Source organism: Balaenoptera physalus (assembly GCF_965194825.1).
Source record: "Balaenoptera physalus genome assembly, chromosome: 13".
NCBI classification, from domain to species: Eukaryota; Metazoa; Chordata; class Mammalia; order Artiodactyla; family Balaenopteridae; genus Balaenoptera; species Balaenoptera physalus.
The window spans coordinates 91,539,633-91,558,353 of NC_138892.1; the positions used below are offsets into that span (position 1 = coordinate 91,539,633).

General features: G+C 35.0%; 1 protein-coding gene and 1 long non-coding RNA gene across 2 annotated transcripts in view; both read right to left on the minus strand.

Annotated features, from left to right (window-relative positions):
• Positions 1-18,721, minus strand: part of PDE3A (phosphodiesterase 3A) — a 310,755-nt gene that overhangs the window by 201,327 nt on the left and 90,707 nt on the right. The window lies entirely within an intron of this gene.
• LOC309641250 overlaps positions 1-18,721 on the minus strand; it is a 29,857-nt gene continuing 11,136 nt past the window's right edge. Inside the window, exon 2 of the long non-coding RNA XR_014252580.1 lies at positions 1-18,721. This exon is cut by the window's right edge and continues 9,684 nt beyond it. This is a non-coding gene — a long non-coding RNA (uncharacterized lncRNA).

The following is an 18,721-nucleotide window of genomic DNA, read 5'->3' on the forward strand; positions in this document are numbered from 1 at the left end:
TTCAGTAGGTTGTGTTTCGATTGTTGATGGTTTTTTTTTTTTTGCTGTGCAGAAGTTTTTTATTGATAGTTTAATGTAGCCCCACTTGTTTATTTTTACTTTTGTTGCTTTTTCTTTTGGTGTCAGATTTTAAAAAATCATTGCAAAGACCTATGTCAAGGAGCTTACCACCTATGTTTTCTTTTAGGAGTTCAATGATTTCAGGTCTTATGTTTACATCTTTAATCCATTTTGAGCTAATTTTTGTGTATGGTGTAAGATAGTAGTCAAGTTTCATTCATTTACATATTTTATTCTTGGCTGCCTAGTTTTCCCCAACACCATTTGTTGAAGAGACTGCCCTTTCATCATTGTATACTTTTGGCTATTTTTTCATAAATTAATTGATCATATATGATGTGGGTTTATTTCTGAGCTCTGTATTCTGTTCTATTGATCTATGTGTCTGGTTTTGTTTTGTTTTGTTTTTGTATGCTAATACCATACTGTTTTGATTACTAGAGCTTTGTCATATAGTTTGAAATCAGGGAGGGTGATGCCTCAAGCTTTGCTCTTCTTTCTCAAGATTTCATTGGCTATTTGGAGTCTTCTGTGATTCCATACAAGTTTTAGGATTATTTGTCCTATTTCTTTGAAAAATATCTTTGGTATTTTGATAGGGATTGCATTGAATCTGTATATCACTCTGGGTAGTACAGACATTTTAACAATATTGATTTGTCCAATCTGTGAGCACAAAACATCTTTCCATTTCTTTGTGTCCTCAATTTCTTTTATTACTATCTTGTAATTTTCAGTATATAGGTATTCTACCTCCTTGGTTAAATTTATTCCTAGGTATTTTATTCTTTTTGATGCCCCTATAAATGGGATTGCTTTCTTTATTTCTCTTTCTGATAGTTCATTATTAGTGTATAGAAATGTAACAGATTTCTTCACACTGATTTTCTGTCCTGCAACTTTACTGAACTCATGTATTAGTTCTAACAGTTTTTTGATGAGGTCTTTAGGATTTTCTATGTAAAATATCATGGTATCTGCAAATAGTGCCAGTTTTACTTCTTCCTTTTCAATCTGGATGCCTTTTATTTTTCTTGCTTAATTTATCTGGCTAGAACTTTTAATACCATGTTCAATAAAAGTTGTGAGAGTGGGCATTCTTGTCTTGTTCCTGATCTTAGAGGAAAGACTTTCAGCTTTCCACCACTGAATATGACATGGGCTTGTCATATTTGGCCTTTATTACATTGAGATATGTTCCCTCAATACCCTCTTTGAGAGTTTTTATCATAAATGGATGTTGAATTTTTTCAAATGCTCTTTCCATATCTATTGATATGATGATGATTTTTACCCTTCATTTTGTTAATGTGGTGTATCACACTGACTGATTTGTGGATGTTGAACCATCCTTCCACCCTTGTATTATTTTTATATTCCAATCACAGAAGAGTTGACAATCTCCACTTATTAGGATCACAACACCCATAAAATTCATTCCACAAAACTCAAATATCATAAAATCAAACATTAAATAGCACAGAGTACGTATCGTACTTGTGTCCCCTTTACCACCTTGCACAGCTATTATCAAGACACAGATTTTGCCCTATCTAAGGACATTAGAGATCAATTAGAAGTTTGTGACATTAGTATTTTGCTTGTCAATCACAGCAATGCTGTGCTGGTATTTTTCTAAGTATTCTCACAATCTTCAAAATAAGAATAAAAGCCAGAAGAACAAAATCTTTCTTTTATATCTCGAAAGAAAGAATAAGTTATATAAAATGCAAGTGATTAAAGCAAAGAGATTTAAGTTAAGAAAACCACCTGATTTTTTGAAACTCTATAACTCCTAGCGTGAACCAAAATGCAAACTGAAGCAGTTAAACAATTCTTGTGCTTATGGTTTCTTGTCTCCGACTCACTCCACTCCTGTTTCTATTTCCATGCTTATCTAGCACCGGTCTCTTGCATTCCCCACCAATGGTTCAAAGAACGTCTGCTTTTCAGTTTCTTCCTTTATTAGCAGTAGAGCCTGTGTAGCCTGTGCTTTAGCCCATTTAAATCCTAATTTATCTTCAGACACACAAAACCAAAAGCATTTCTTTTGTCCACTATATACCAAGCATGTTTAAAATTAATGAATCATTAGGCAAAGGGGTTGCAAAACATCTTTGCATCACTTTTCTCACTCTTTACTTAGATTTTGCCATAGAACAAAACTCACATGGAAAACTAAGTGTGAGCTCACTGAGGACACTAAGCCCAAGAATTTGGACACTTCACTGATTTCAATGTAGGAGAAAGGAGAGGAGCCCAGAAATTGTAAAAGATATATAATATACACATATATTTCCCTACATTTAGCACAAAAGTAGATGATAGGAAAAGGGGAACCTTCCCTCATCATTAAAGGACAGAACTGTTTTGTCACTCATTTCTGATCAATAGTGATCCAAAGAGCTTAATTAACAAATCATTCAGCTAATCTGGCCTGTGAAGATCCAACCATCATAGCACACTCCCATCTACACACACACACACACACACACACACAAAGCAAAACATAAGTTTATCTGCTGTAGTAAGCTGAATAAGGGCCCCAAAGATATTACATCCTAATCCCTGGAACCTGTGAATGTTATCTTATATGGCAAAAGGGACTTTGCAGATGTGATTAAATTAAGGATCTTCAGATGGTGAGATTATCCTGGATTATCTGGGTGGCCCTAAATGTCATCACAAGTTTCCTTATAAGAGGGAGGCAGAGGGAAATCTAAGAACAGAAGCAGAAGGCAACGCGAGGGCAGAAACAAGATGCTAAGCTGCCGGCTTTGCACATGGAGGAAGAGGCCAGGAGCCAAGAAATGCAACTCTAGAAGCTGGAAGAGGAAGAGAAAGCAATTTTCCCCTAGAATCTCCGGAGGGAGCAAGGCCTGCTGAACCCTTGATTTTGCACCAGTGAAACCAATGTCATACTTCTGACCTCCAGAATTGTAAGAGAATAAATGTATGTATTGTTTTAAGCCACTGGGATTGTGATCATTTGTTCTAGAAGCCATAGGAAACTAACACAACTATAGTAAAATACAAAAATCATATTTGTCATCAAAATCAACTTAAAGAGAATGAAAATTCAAGAAAATACTAAGAAAAAGTGCTCTCGATATGTATAATTAACACAAGATATGCATCTAAAATATATTTTTTAAATCTTATGAAATAATAAGACAAACCACATAATAAAGTAGGCAAAAAAAAAAAAAAAGAGGCATTTCAGGAATACCTCTAAATATATGAAAAGAGGTTCAAACTCACTAAAAATCATGACCATAACGTTATAATTAAAACCAAAGTAAATTTCATTTTACACCCATCATGTTTGTCGGTATTCAGAACAACTAGAATTCATACAATCTGCTAGGGAAAATGTACATCGTTACACCCACTTCGGAGTGTGGTTTGGTTCTATCATGGAAAGCTGAGCAAGCACATACAACACAACTGGCAATTCACTCCAAGGTGTACACCTAGAAGAAATACTTGTACATACGCACCAGAAGCCACATACATTTTACTCTTATTGATAGAGAGTAATATTCTAAGCACATTGGGAACAATCTAAAAGCCGATCAAGGGAATTCCCTGGCTGTCCAGTGGTTAGGATTCCGTGCTTCCACTGTAGGGGGTATGGGTTCGATCCCTGGTCGGGGAACTAAGATCCCGCATGCCTCAAGGTGCAGCCCAAAAGAAAAAAGAAAAAAGAAAAGCCCATCAATACGACAATGGATAAATATGCTGTGCTAATTACCTTCACACAATGAATTAGTATATAGTGGGAAAATGAGTGAATTATAGTGATAGATATCAATGTACCTGAATCTCAGCAACAACACTGGGTGAAAAAAGTCATAGGAACACACACACAGTATTTCAATATTATAATATTCAAAAGCAGAACTAAACGTTTTTAAGGAATTTATACCATAAAGAAAAGCAAGATAACTATCTTTACAAGGCTCAGGATATGGATTAACTGTGCAAGGGGGAGAGGAGGAAGGGCTCAGGGTAGAACCCCCAGGGAGCTATAAAACCACTGGTAACGTTGAATTTCTTAAGTTGAACAGTGGAATACGAGTGCTAGTCTTCAAACTGAACACGTATACTCTTTCAGGTGTGTGGTATTCACAATTAAAAGTTTTTATCTACAAGAAGTCAAGGATACAACTCACCAGAACTGTTATAACAGCCAATTAGATACCATTTCTAAGATCTACCTCCCTATTTGAATTGTACATTATTGACTGTTGAAAAAGCTATAGGTTTTACAACTACATGTAAGCTCATATACAACAAGCTTGCACTTAGTATCACTTAAACTATGTTAACAAACACATGTTGGTAAATAATCATTTATTTAAAATGTGAACTGTGAATCCGAAAGTATACAGTCTTTAGTATCTCTGAATAGTAAGCAGCTTATGTGCCCAAATACTTTGCCCCGCAATCCAAGCCAATTCCCCCAAACAAGATTAAAAGCTAACATTCCAACATCTTAAAAATTTCAGAGGAAGCCCTGATAAGAATTAGGCTTTAAACCGTTTATTTTTTGTTCAGGGTACAGAGAGTCACTAGCTACTTACTGTTTTTCTGAGATATAGTTCTTAAGATGAGTTGCAGCTGTGATAACGTGGTCATTTAGATTAATAAAACCCCTGAAGGATGACTAGATTCAGAGAGATTTAACAGCTGCAGAGAGGAGGATTTCATATGTAACTGAATAGTTTTACCTTTAGGAGAAAGAAGAAAAAAAGCGATATCTCTCTTCAAGTTTCCAGATTTCCTACTGATCAGGGTTTGCATTAGGAGTGAAGGGACGAGCTGAAGTTGCTGGAATGTACAAAAGCTAACCCTCCATAAAACTGACATCAAAGATGCCAACGATCAGGCAGCAAAGATTTTACACTAAAGACCCTGAAATAGATGAAAAATACATGACATTGACTAGAGTTTGGTAAAGACACTTTGAATTGCCTTATGCAACTAGGAAGGAATTCCTTTCTAGTTGTCATCCACTCTTCCAGGAAATATGTTTTAAAAAAATCAGATTCCTAAACCCCAATTCTGATCTCCTGAATCAGAATCTTTGAAGTTTTCCCCAAGAATTGCCTAAATTATGCTGACACATATTAAAAGGTAAGACTCTGCAAGGGTCTTTTCTTTTTAAAGTAGTTTGAGAATATGTATTTAAATGAAGACGTATTCATGTGTTGCTTTTCTATTTACTTACTTATTTATTTATTTATGCCAGCTCTTTTAAGCACATTTGTGTCAATTAGGCACAAGAATAATTTTGTGAAAATTCATGTTTAAGCAGCAGTTACCCTTTTTTGGTATGTTTCCAAGGTATTCCTTTATCTGTTTCTAATTGAGGCAGTCACTTAATGTTTTCAATAATCTACCTAGAGAGTGAGATACCGATCTTTCTTAAAAAAAAATTATACTCCTTTGATTATTTGAAATGCTGACTAAAACATGCCTCCTGCAGTAAAACTGGTAAATATGGAACCATACTACATCCAGTAACTGTTTACTGTTCTTTTTTTTAAGATATTAATAAACTTTAACATCTTTCTGGGAAAAAAAAGGGGGAGTTAGACGTTTCTGTCTCTTTTGGTGTTAAATTTGGGGCCAATATTCACCAGGAGGAACATAAGGGCTGTTTATGGTCTGTGTGCTTTCTGACTAACCATGTCAGTGTCATACTGGTAAAAAATATATACATTCTAAATGTTACCTTCTCACTTACTGAGTGCCAAACATAGTAGCTAGGAGACATATAAAAGATATTCAATAAATATTTTTTGAATGAGAAGAAAAATAGTCTTAAGAGGACACATATCACATGTTAAATATTATTTCAATATAAAATCTAAAGTGCATTACTTCTTTGAACTGTGCAGCTTTAAGTAAATAATACCAATTTACATAGAATCCAAAAATGTAGAAAATGCACATGTTTTTACTTTTAGTCCTGACTCTGGGATTTTAAGTACCGAAGAACTTGAGGCAATAAAAAAAATGATGGTTTCTGAAACTGTGGATTTGCCGCTCAGAAAATAACAGCAATGTTGGCTCTGAGATGTAGAAAGGGGTACTCGGAGAGAAGACGGGGTATGATCGGACATGACCTCCAGAAACTGGGATTTGTAGAGCAGAAGCACAGAGGAAAGGGGGTTAATTTAACCCAGTGGTTCTGTCTGGCTGCATGGTAGACCCATCTGGGAAGCTCTTTAGAAGCACCAACCCCTGGCCCTACCTTGGCGCTAACTGATCTGGAAGGGAAGCTTGCATCAGTCATATTTTAAAAGCTCCAAAGGAGATTTTAATCTTTAGGCTGAATGGTTGAAAACCACTTGTAGGCAAATTAAAAAATAGATTGTTCTCTACCCGAAATGCACACTACAAAATTCTACGGAGATTTTAAAGAGTTCAAATGCTACACTGCTCTCCAGACCTGTTGACTCAATCTCCAGGATAAAGCCTGGGAATCTGCACATATTAGTCTGCTCAGGCTGCCATAACAAAATACCATACACTGGTGGCCAAAACAACAGATATTCATTGCTTCACAGTTCTGGAGACTAGAAATCCAAGATCAAGGTGTTAGCATGGTCAGTTTCTGGTGAGAGCTCTTTCCTTGGGCTGCAGACGGCCACATGGCTGTGACCTCACATGGCTGGTCGGGAGAGAGCTCTCTGGTGTCTCTTCTTATAAGGGTACTAATCCCATCATAAGGACTCTACCCTCATCTAACTCTAATTACCTCCTGAAGTCCCTATCTCCAAATACCATCACATTGGGGGTTATGGCTTCAACATACTAACTGAGGAGGGGGGATGCAATTCAGTCTATAGCACTGCATTCTTAGTTTTCAGAATTACTGTGATATCTAGCCTAGGTTGAATTTGCAGATTCAGAAATCAGAGATTATCATTTGATTTAAGGAGAAAGAAGAAGAACCTTTCTACTACTTCCACACTCACATCCCTAAATTGTCCCCCACTACTGTCTAAAATGCTTTTAAGTGAAAAAAAATATTGTAAACTATGACATGTTCCCTGCCCATTTATATATTGTTATGAGACAATACAGATTAGCTATTTAATAATTTGAGCTTTGTAATCAGATGGTTCCAGGTTCATCTCCTAATAACAGTGATCATACTTGAAAGCAGGAAGGCCCCTGGGACACCATCCTCTTCCTTAATGTCTGCCAGCTCAGACATCATTTTGATTCTTACCTCCCTCTTTCCCACTGAGCCTCAGAGCCCTTCTTAACACAGCATTCCAACTCAAGTAGAAACAACACTCAAGATGAAACCTATTTTCCATGCCTACTCTAAAAACTCCTGTTTTATGCCATGAAGTCCATCAAGAAATCTATTTCATTCATTAGATAATCCTTTGGTGTATATGTGTATATATATATATATATATATATATATATATATATATATATATATATATATTTTTTTTTTTTTTTTTTTTTTTTAAATACTACCTAAAAGTTAAGAAAAATAATGGATGATACTGAATGATTGCTGTTATGCAAGTCGGAAAAAACAACCTGAGTTTTGTTAACACATGCAGCGGGGATAGAATAAACCAGGAAAGAGATTAATTTTTTCTAGCTTTATTGAGATACAATTGACACATAACATTGTGTAAGTGTAAGGTGTACAACACGTTGATTTGATACATTTATATATTGTGAACTGTCTACCATAGTAGCATTGGTTAACACCTCCATCACCTCAGAAAATTACCATTCTTTTTTGTAGTGAGAACATTTAAGATTTACTCTCTTGGCAATTTTCAAGTATATGACACAGTATAATTAATTAGAATCATCAGGCTGTACATTAGATCTCCAGAACCTATTCATCTTGTAACTTTGTACCCTTTGACCAACATCTCCTACTTCCCCCACTACTACTTGGCAACCGTCATTCATTTTACTCTCTCTGAGTTTGACTTTTTTAGATCCCACATGTAAGTAAGATCATACAGTATTTGTCTTTCTCGGCCTGACTTATTTCACTTCGCATAATGCCCTCAAGGTCCATCCATGTTGTTGGTAATGGTAGAATTTCCTTCTTTCTCATGGCTGAATAATATTCCATTGTATATACACCACGTCTTCTTTATACATTCATTCACAGACATTTAGGTTGTTTCCATATCTGGAATATTGTGAGTAATGCTGCAATAAACATGAGAGTGCAGATATCTCTTCAAGATCCTGACTTTATCTCCTTTGGATATATACCCAGAAATGAGATTGCTAGATCATATGGTAGTTCTATGTTTAATTTCTTGAGGAACCGCCAATACTGTTTTCCATAGTGGCTACACCAATTTACATTCCCACCAACAGTGCCTGGGAATTCCCCTTTCTCCACATCCTTGCTAACATTTGTTATCTCTTTTCCTTTTTCATGACAGCCATTCTGACAGGTGTGAGTTGATAGCTCATTGTGGTTTTAATTTGCATTTCCCTCACGATTAGTGATGCGGAGCATCTTTTCATCTATCTGTCCACCATTTGCATGTCTTCTTTGGAAAAAATGTTTGTTCAGTCCCTCTGTTCATTTTTTAATTGTATTGTTTGTTTGCTTTGCTATTGAGCTGTATGAGTTCATGTATTTTGGATATAACCCTTTATCAGATATATGACTTGTAAATATTTTCTCCCATTTCATAGGATGCCTTTTCATTTTGTTGATGGTTTATTTTGCTGTGCAGAAGCTTTTTAATTTAATGCAGTCCCACTTTTTTATTTTTGCTTTTGTTGCTTGTGCTTTTAGGACCATATCCAAAAAAAAGCGTTGCCAAGACAAGAGATTAAATTTAAGATATGATTTCCAAGAAGAGGTGGAGATGGAAGCATATTTAGAAAAGAAGAAGACACAACTTTCCAGAGTCATTTCTGGCAGGAAATGTCATTTAGAGCTCCCTGAAAGCCCATAAAAGAACAGTTCTGCCATGGGAATATCTATTTTGTCTGCCTTCATTCTTCAAACTGAGCTTCAACTTCAAATTTGGGGCAATATTTACAATCACAGCACTGCTAAGTGGTTTTAAATAATTTCCTCTGTTTTGACTTCCTAAATAACTTACTATTTCCCTACTTCTCCCACAAAATATTTCCTTTCAGATGTCATCAAAAATATATACTGTGCCGAAAAATATTATGCTTCTCTAGACATTATCCAGTATGTAATGTCTTTTAAAAATATATAAAAGCACCTGTTTTTATTGGAAAGGAATTTTAGTTGTTTGTAAACTCTAACAGTTCCTAAATCATTATTAGCAACAACACAGTGTTTGAATTAGTTTATCAAGTTCAGAAAGAGTCAGTCAGTGTCTATGCTGAATAAGTACCCTGAAGATTTGTATTTTAGGCAGGTGACCATGGAGGCAATGTCAAAGGCTGAATGGGGTGGGGGGCGGGGGGAGTCAGAAGCTACAAACAGAAGCCCATGACCACCAGCTAGGTGGGAGGTGACTAAGATGGGCTAAGGCTGAGGGAATAGAGAGGAGATGACAGATATAAAACGGACAAGATGTTACAACATACGAAAAGTGAGGAGTGTAGTTCACAGGACAGGCAAAAATGGATCTTGGACGTCACACCCAGGTAAGTAGCAGGACACTAACTGTTAGATTGCTGACCTCCTGGCTACTAGGAAAATCTGAACACTTCAGTCCCTCCCAGGCTTAAAGAACGACTTAGAAGTCGTTTAGGGTTAAACACGGACATATGTCTCAAAATCTGCGCAACAGATAAAAATGAACAATAACCATGAGAATGGTGTGGAGTGATCGCTGCTTTCTCATACTTTATGATTAACAGCTTTTAAGCACACCGTCACTGGGTTCTGAGGTTTACAGCCCCTGAGCACCAAGGGTTTGGACTGACTTCCCAGTTCAGTGTGGAAGTGAGGGCTCAGATCCTTAGACCACATTAATGACACACTTAGTGACAAAGCGGCAGCCTCAAGGTGTGCAAAATAAGCTATTTAGTAACCTCTCCTCTAGGGTCATTTAACAAAATAACTCCTGCCAGAAAAGATGTTTGAAACTTTGAAAGGGTATTTAGTGGTCCTTCCATCCTTTGTGTAGAGAAATCCTACAAAATCCAATTACAGTGCTTGTCAATCCACCACTAACATGCAGCGAACAAACACTTCTTAAGTACTGGTTTCTAACTCCTCTCAACAGTAGCTAGGTTAAAAGTCATAAAAACAACAACAGTGAAATAATTCTCATAAATCTGGCATGCTGGAAGCTGTCTAATAGTGAAACGGGAAGTACAGGGCAAGACTATCAGTGCAACCTGAGATGTTAGGCAGACCTTTGCCTCATGTCAGTGTCAGGTGACTTACCTCTCACATCTTTACGTAACAACAATTAGCCGGAACTTACTAGGTTTCTGATTCCACGCCAGGTAATTTATCTTTATCACTTCATTTAATCTTTACAATCAATCTTATAGATCCATATGATCGAGGCAATTTTACAGATGACAAAATACGATCCAGAGAAATTAAATAACTTGCCCCAGACCACATGCTAGTACTGAACTTGATCAGCTGCCTTTTTAATTTCCAGACAAAAGGCTAATGAGAATAAGCAACAGATACAAATGCAAAATATATATGTAAATCAAAATGTAATTAAAATTCAAGAAGACAAGATTCTGAGACAGCTCTGAGTATAAAAGGGAATACTCAGAAATCAGTTGCAAATGAAAAATAAGTACCATAATGAATTTATGAGTAGATCCTAGTAGAACAATGTTGCTATTTTAAAACCTAAATAACACAGATTACTTTGCTTGAGCTTAAAGGACAAAATCACAAAGCTGGCTACAAAAGGCAGACTTGCTATTAAGTTAAATGAGTGTTTCAAGAAATGTTCTTATCTGTTGACCAACATTCCACTGTTTAATTAGCTCAAATATTCAGATTAAAGTGGATGTCCCAACAATGCATAAGAAAAGTTTAAAACCTAGTAAAAGATGTCAGAAGATATATTTTCAATGCTCTTAAGAGACAATCACACACTTAGAAAAAGTAAATTGAAAAAGAGATTTTCAAAAATTCTCTTTTATATAATCAAGAGTAGTAATCCATTTTTAGAAAAAAAATATCTAGGAAATATCTGTGGAAATACCTAGGACTATAGGGTACCGGGAAAAGTGCCAGGCATAGGAAATCATTATACAAAGCTTTGTGGTAATGAGTGGGTGGGCTATATAATATTGTACATCAACTATACTTAAAAAAATAAAATAAAAAGGGGTTGGGCTAAACTATCTTTATAATTCATTTCAGAATTAAAGATTCCTAGATACACAAACAAGAGTGAAAGGACCACCGATCTCTTTTATCTGCTTCCTTAAAGAATCTCTTCCAGAGATCTCACATAATCATTTTAGCCAAGTCTATCTGCTATTTCTCCAATCAGAATTTTCTGGAAGATGAACACAACCAACAACTTAGAATTTATGTTTACCAGCTGTCTTCTTTTACTCCCAATTAGATAAAAATTGAGTATACTTATTAAAATAACACACAGGTCAAGTAGTTCAACAATGAAGAAAAAACTTTGGAAGGCACATTTAACAAAAGCTGTCCACTCAATAACGAGAAAAACAAAGAAGCCTCCAAAAAGCGAATGAAATGTGTGCCTATTTCAGCAAATTTTGAACTCAACTCTGGAGTTCAAATGACCAGTTATTTTTTTACCCTCATAACCACAGGATGAGAAGCACACACCGAAGTTCTCATTCCACCATTCAAACTAAAATGACTGATGGAGAAAGACAGATCCCGTTAGTAACTAGAGCAGGTGGTGACCATTAAGGAGGAGAAAGAGGAAGAAACATTTTATCCTAAAATTCAAACTTTATCTCTCACACACAAAGCCACAATCAGGTAATCATTAATAGACTGATTTCTATATTCAGATTGGATTTGTCTAGAGCATCTATTACACAAAAATGGAGCCAGAAATACAAAAATAAACAAAACGGCCTCTTACTATGAGACATTTTAAAATAATGTACTAGTCATAATTTAGTCTTATAATAATTTCTTTAAAGTGACACTTAAAGTAAAAAAAAAAAAAAAAAGCATTCAGATTCAAAGCATTAATTATGGCCAATCATTATATCACATTATAGTCACCTAAACACAACTCAGCACCCCTTATTAGATGGTTCACCAAACAGTACCTCTTCCTCTTATTGGATCATGTGAGAATTATTACTTCCTACTAAACAAGAATTCTTAATTACAGAGCTTTTTATTTTGGCTGGTACGCTTTATAAAATAAAAAAAATTTAAAACCTCGCTTATTTGTTCATTTACAAAAAGAGTTTCATTCACAGATCATAACTGTCAGGGTAAAGTGTTTGGGCTTCACAGAAACATCCTGTTGCTTTGCTTGACTTCCAAGAGTTTGGCTGTCAAAGATTGAACTGGGAGCAATTTCCCTATTGCGTAACACAGTTCAGTGTCCTGGACAGAGGGTGGGGCCTCAGGACTCCTAGTGACTATTTGGATGGATCTCTAGGGAACATGCTTTTCAAGAGGCAGAAGAGAGAAAAATAAATGGGCCAGAAGGTCAGGTTTTAACCTGCTGACTTAGTTCATTGGCTCTTTACACACAGCAATGGCCTCTATACAACTTCCATTTAATCATGGTTTCTTAATGATTTAAAATCTCAAAAAGGGAGATCTCAGATGAGTAATATTTTTGGCTTATATCTGTATTATTTATCATGCTTTCTTCTTCTGGAACATTCCTTTCAATATAGTCTCTCAAGTTCTAAGAAGTAGGAACCACTTGTCCTATCTGCTTTCTCATTTTATCCATCTCCAGGACTTTCAACTTTATTGACTATTTTATTCAGGACATGCGGCCATTTTTTAATAAATAAAAGTAGTAAAGATATTTAACATTCTAGAACATGTAAGGACTTAGCTTGGGGGGTTAGTAGAAAGGGAATCATATCAGAGTTGTAGGCATGTGTAATGTTACAACTTAATATGAACTAGTGTAAAGGCTACTCTATGCTTGAAATATCAACATGTACACTGTAGAAATGGAAAATGAAATATTAATGAAGAGAAGAAACTGGAGAGCAGCCTCCAATTTTATTCACTTCTATGTCCATAAAGGAAGGTTTGATGAACTAAGAAAAACACCCAGAATTTTTATAAGCTATATGTTGTTTCAAATTTCTAAAAAAAATTAAAGAGGGCATCATGAACCTAAAAACACAGAAGTAAACAGTAACACACAAAGAACCTATATGTCATGGCCAAGCTTTTAATTTCTTTTAAGGTTCTTTTATATTATCATATGTTATTAACCGCTTCTTAATAATACTGATATTTGCTTAATGGTATAAATTGGAGTATGATACTTAATAGGTTCATAATGTGGTGAGAGGACTTGTCTGAAAATATTTGATTTACTCCCTATGAGACAAGGTTTGATGGTAATTAGTCAAGCATGTCTGGAGACTTTTGAATAACCCATTTTAAAGACCAGAACTTATTCACACATGAGATATTAAGGTCTGTGCCCTTATGTTTCATTTCATTCAATGGCAGATCAGCCATTTACAGTCCTACAGTCCAGTCTTGAAGAACAAAGAAACTCTGCATTGCACACTATTCTGGTATGAGCTTAGGGCCTATACAAAAACAAATAGGTTTTGCAAGTAATTATGATTTAACCCATAGTAAACATCTTACAATTATAAACATCCAGAATAAAATCTTACATATATGTATCTCATGGGCCTACCAAATTACACTGTCACTATAATGAAGTACAGAAGGGAAAATTATGATGAAAATTAGCTGATTAATGGACAAATATTTCATTATACTCAATAAACTCAATACTACACTTATAGATTTAAAAAGCGAGCCCTGAAAAAATATTTCAGGTATCGGTTTACTAACTGGCAGGGGAATTTGTTAGGTGAATACATTGTTTTCTAAGTACATAAATTCCTATTTTGAAGGGGGTATATTAAATTTGTGGGTCTACTGAAATACCATTTAAAATAACACAGGCCTACATCAATGCAATTAAATTTGTGTATGTCTAATATAATGCTAAGACCAATGAAAGTTCTCATCATTTCAAAGTAATTAATACAGGGCACACTTTTAGAAACAGTCACTCCAAGAACAGAGCCATCTAGTGGCAAGTGCAGAACCATGATTCCATCAAATTACCAATGAACATAAAAGCATGAGTAAATATTATCATTAACAACCTAAACTAGGCAGAAATAAAAATAAAATCGTTCTGCTTTTCAGAAAAGAAAATTAAGTGAAAAACCCAGCTACAAAAATGTATATACTCTTTATTTAGTAAGGTCCTTATTTGTAAAATTAAAGAGACTAAAACAAGAACTACATACACATGTTCACACACAAACAATACACACAGACACACACACAATGGAAGGAATTAAGGTAGGATATTAACAGTGTCTAGGCCCGGGGTAGTGGGAATAAGTGTGATGTTTTGTCCCCTTCCTGATGCCTTTCTGCATTTTCCTCAGTGAATAAACACTACTTTTATAATTAGAAAATATAATATTTCAAAATACTCTGGGCAAGTACTGAAACAAATGTAAAAATTAAAAACAAGAGTAAAGCCATTAATCTTTGAGAATATTTGATGTTTCCCATTTCCTAATTCTACATATTTGTAGCTCTAGAGATTGTTCACTGATATACATGAACTGCTACCTCTTGATTTATTTATCATAGGCGTAGCTGATTCTTCATCTGGGAATAAATTACAATAGGCTTAGATATAAGGCATAGAGCTTTGAGCCAAAATTTGAGCAACAGATAAAAATTTAAAATATTTATGTGGAGTTTTAAAAACATATATAAATTACTTACCAACATACTTAATACTGCAAATAGCACACTGAGGTAGAAAAGGAAAAGATAATTTTTTTCATTTCACAGATGCAGGAATGGAGATTGAGAAAGATGACATTATTCCTCTCCAGCTCTGCCATCAATAAGCTAAAAGTCTTCTGACTCCTATTCTATTGCTCTGTATACTATAACAATTTTGATGCCTGGAACTTGCACTACCTGTAAACTTCTTACATATTTCTTCTCGAAAGGTCTGATTGGAGGCAACAGCAGCTCTTCTCATTCTTATTTTCAGATGGACATAGATAATGTACTATAGCCGAGAAAATTTATCTTGAGTATAATAAGAATACAAATTTTACTCTCCTACAATGTGTTGATATTTTACCAGAGCTTTTTAACTAAATGAATACCGAATTGTAAGAAAGCCTGACATAAATGTTTAACTAATGTAAATTGAGAATAAGAGGAAATGTTGAATATTGAAAAGTTTTCAAATAATTTTTGAAAACTAAAAAAATTTTAACCCAAACTAAAATTAATAATAAACCAAAGAAATCAGAATGTTGTGTAGGGCAACCTTGAGGGGAAGGATACACTTCTGATAAGAGAACTGATCCTAACTCTAATCTTCACAAACAACCAAAGAGTAGTTTAGTTTTCAATCTTTCCGATGTTCAAAATTGATTTGGAAATTCTGGAGTTAAGTACTTGTCAAGTAATACTTTTAATATATTTTCTACCCAAAATTACAAGTCATAGGTGAGATCCAGGACTGGTGATAACTCTTGTTTAGTGGTGATAACTCTTGTTTAGGCTATATCTTATATTATATACATAGCACCCAAAGCAGAGAAATGCAGCAATGAGAAGGCAAAAGTACTTCATCTCTTTTCCTGCCTTTAACATTCCTTTTATTCCTACTCTAATTGCTATTTTAAAAATCTTCTGATACTATCTATATTTTGATATATTATTGATATATTATACTGTAGATAAATAATAATAAATCATTTTTGGAATAAGATAGAGTATTAAAAACTTGTAAACTGACATTTTGACACATACCTGCCTTTTGTTCATTTGGTAGACCAACTGGTCAAAGTTAGTTTAAATTTGCTACAAGGTTATCTGAATAGGAATTGTGGTTTTAAAAAATCATTAGTCAATAATCATCGTCATCCCTTTTAATTACTGGGTTAAACCCTTTAAATAGATTACTTATGGAAGAAATTAGGTAAAAATGATGGTTTAACCTTCAAAGCTGCAATCTTTTTTTTTAAAGCAAGTTTGGGAACAAATACATTTAATGCTTGGTAAATATACAATTCAACTAGTGGGAACTGAAAAAGTACGTGGATGTCTAAAAGAGAAGCCTACCAGTTATAAGGTTTTAGTGTGCTGTAGTAATCTTACTTTTCAAGATAAGTCTACCCTCTTATGCTTTGTATCTTTACGTAAAAGTAACTAGAAAGAAGGAAAAGATGGAAGTAAATGTACTATGTATCACTGTTTGCAAAATTTAAGTTATTCACATAGTAATCACCTTCCTGATTCTACCATATTATGGACCAACCACCCATAATATAGTACACTTAAGTTGGAATTTTCTTCAATTGAATTTATTTTTTAAAACTTTATATCACTACTTAGATGGAGACTCAGTAACATTTTATATAAGTAGAAAGGTGCCATAAAACTAAATTCAATGAGAAACAATGCCAGGCCATTACATTCCAGCAAGATGCTATTCCCTGAAAAACACTCTCAAGACCTGTTTACAAAGGGAGATCAGTTAAGTGTTGGAGGGGTTCTGAAGGCATACTAGCACCAAATTGAGATCTGCTCCCTTTCTTTAATCAGAAATATTTGAACAGATTGAAAAGCAAATAACTTATTAAACACATAGTATCTATAAGGATTTCTAGTTGCATCTAAAACAATCTTTTATATACGACCGCTGATAAGGACTCTACATTTCAAGAAATACCATAGTATATTACACGAGACACGAATTACTGAGATAAAAGTTAAAGTTATAGTTTATCAAGAATGATGATGGTTAAACTAGTAACACACTGGCATTCATCTGCGATCTGAGTGTCTGAGAAAGGACAGTGCTAGATGTGAATGGGAGCAGTGAGTCAAAAACAGGTATGGAAACTAGAGAACACCTCTGAGGTCAATTCCCACGACCCTACTTAAACTGATGAATGATACAGTCTCGAAGTTAATTCGGCCGAAGTCATCTTTTCAAGTAGCAGATGTTTTAAAGGGGTGGTGGTAATAATCCTGAGAAAACTACTAAAATTATTTTCCATATCGAAATATGAAAATAGCATTGTTACGTGACTTCTACCCTAACAGTAAAAATGTTCGTGTTCCTCCAAAAGCTTGAAGAGCTCTCTCATTACCAGGATTTAAATTTTTCTGTATCGCATTCTTCCTATAAACTATGCATGAGGTGCTTCAGAGAAGTACATTTCTCTTTCTTGCTAGCATGCTATTTCTCCAACCATTCATTTCCTCGCAATATTCTGCTTTAATAAATGATTCTGCCAAACGAGGCACTGGTTAGGAATTTGAAGGTGGAAGGAAGGAAAAGTTATTTTTTTTTTTTCTATTTCTAAGTGAGGAAACAGCGGCAGAGCGCTCCTGAGAACCACTGCAAGTGATTGGCATCCAACCTCCTTGTGGCAGAAATTTTAGCAGAGTTTTGGCTCCTTAGAGTCTACTAGGTGGCATCAGTACTGTTCCAACAGTGGCAGCAAAAGCAGCAGCCCCTCCCTCCAGCAACTCAGTATCAAATGCACTTTCCTGGCCTATAGCCCTGAGTGGTAACAGCTTTCTGATTTGGGGGCAGCAACCCTTTTCTCCCTTTGGCATCAAGGTAAGTGATTCCTTTCATTCAGTCTCTTGCTACTTATATTAAAGTGGGTTCTGACTTTCTGAATGGGCACTACTAATACACAATCAAACCAATGTAATTCAAAGAGATATTCTCTTCCTATCATGACTGGCATTAAATTGGAAAGTTGTGATGTATATATTTTGGTTAATGCTACCAAATCTTGGAAACAGTATATATTTATATATGAATATACACACAAACCACATTTAACACAAATATGAAGAACAAACTCTAAAATGTAAAACAATCTATTTATGGTCAAATTATATTGATACATGATCTTTTCTTTATATATTATTTCACTAATAAGAAAACATTAAAGGGAGAATTGCTATATGATCCAGCAATCCCACTCCTGGGCATACATCCAGACAAAACTATAATTTGAAAAGATACATGCACCCCAATGTTCATAGCAGCAGTATTTACAATAGCCAGGACATAGAAACAACCTAAGTGTCCATCCACAGAGGAATGGATAAAGAAGATGTGGTACAGATACACAACAGAGTACTACTCAGCCATAAAAAAGAATGAAATAATGCCATTTGCAGCAACATGGATGGACCTAGAGATTATCACACTAAGTGAAGTCAGAGAAAGACAAGTATCATATGATCTCACTTAAACGTGGAATCTAAAAAAATGATACAAATGAACTTATTTACAAAACAGAAATAGACTCAGAAGACAAACTAATGGCTACTAAAGGGGAAAGGTGGTGGGGGAGGGATTGATTGGGAGCTTGGGATTAACAAATACACACCACTATATATAAAATAGATAATCAACAAGGACCTACTGTAGAGCACAGGGAA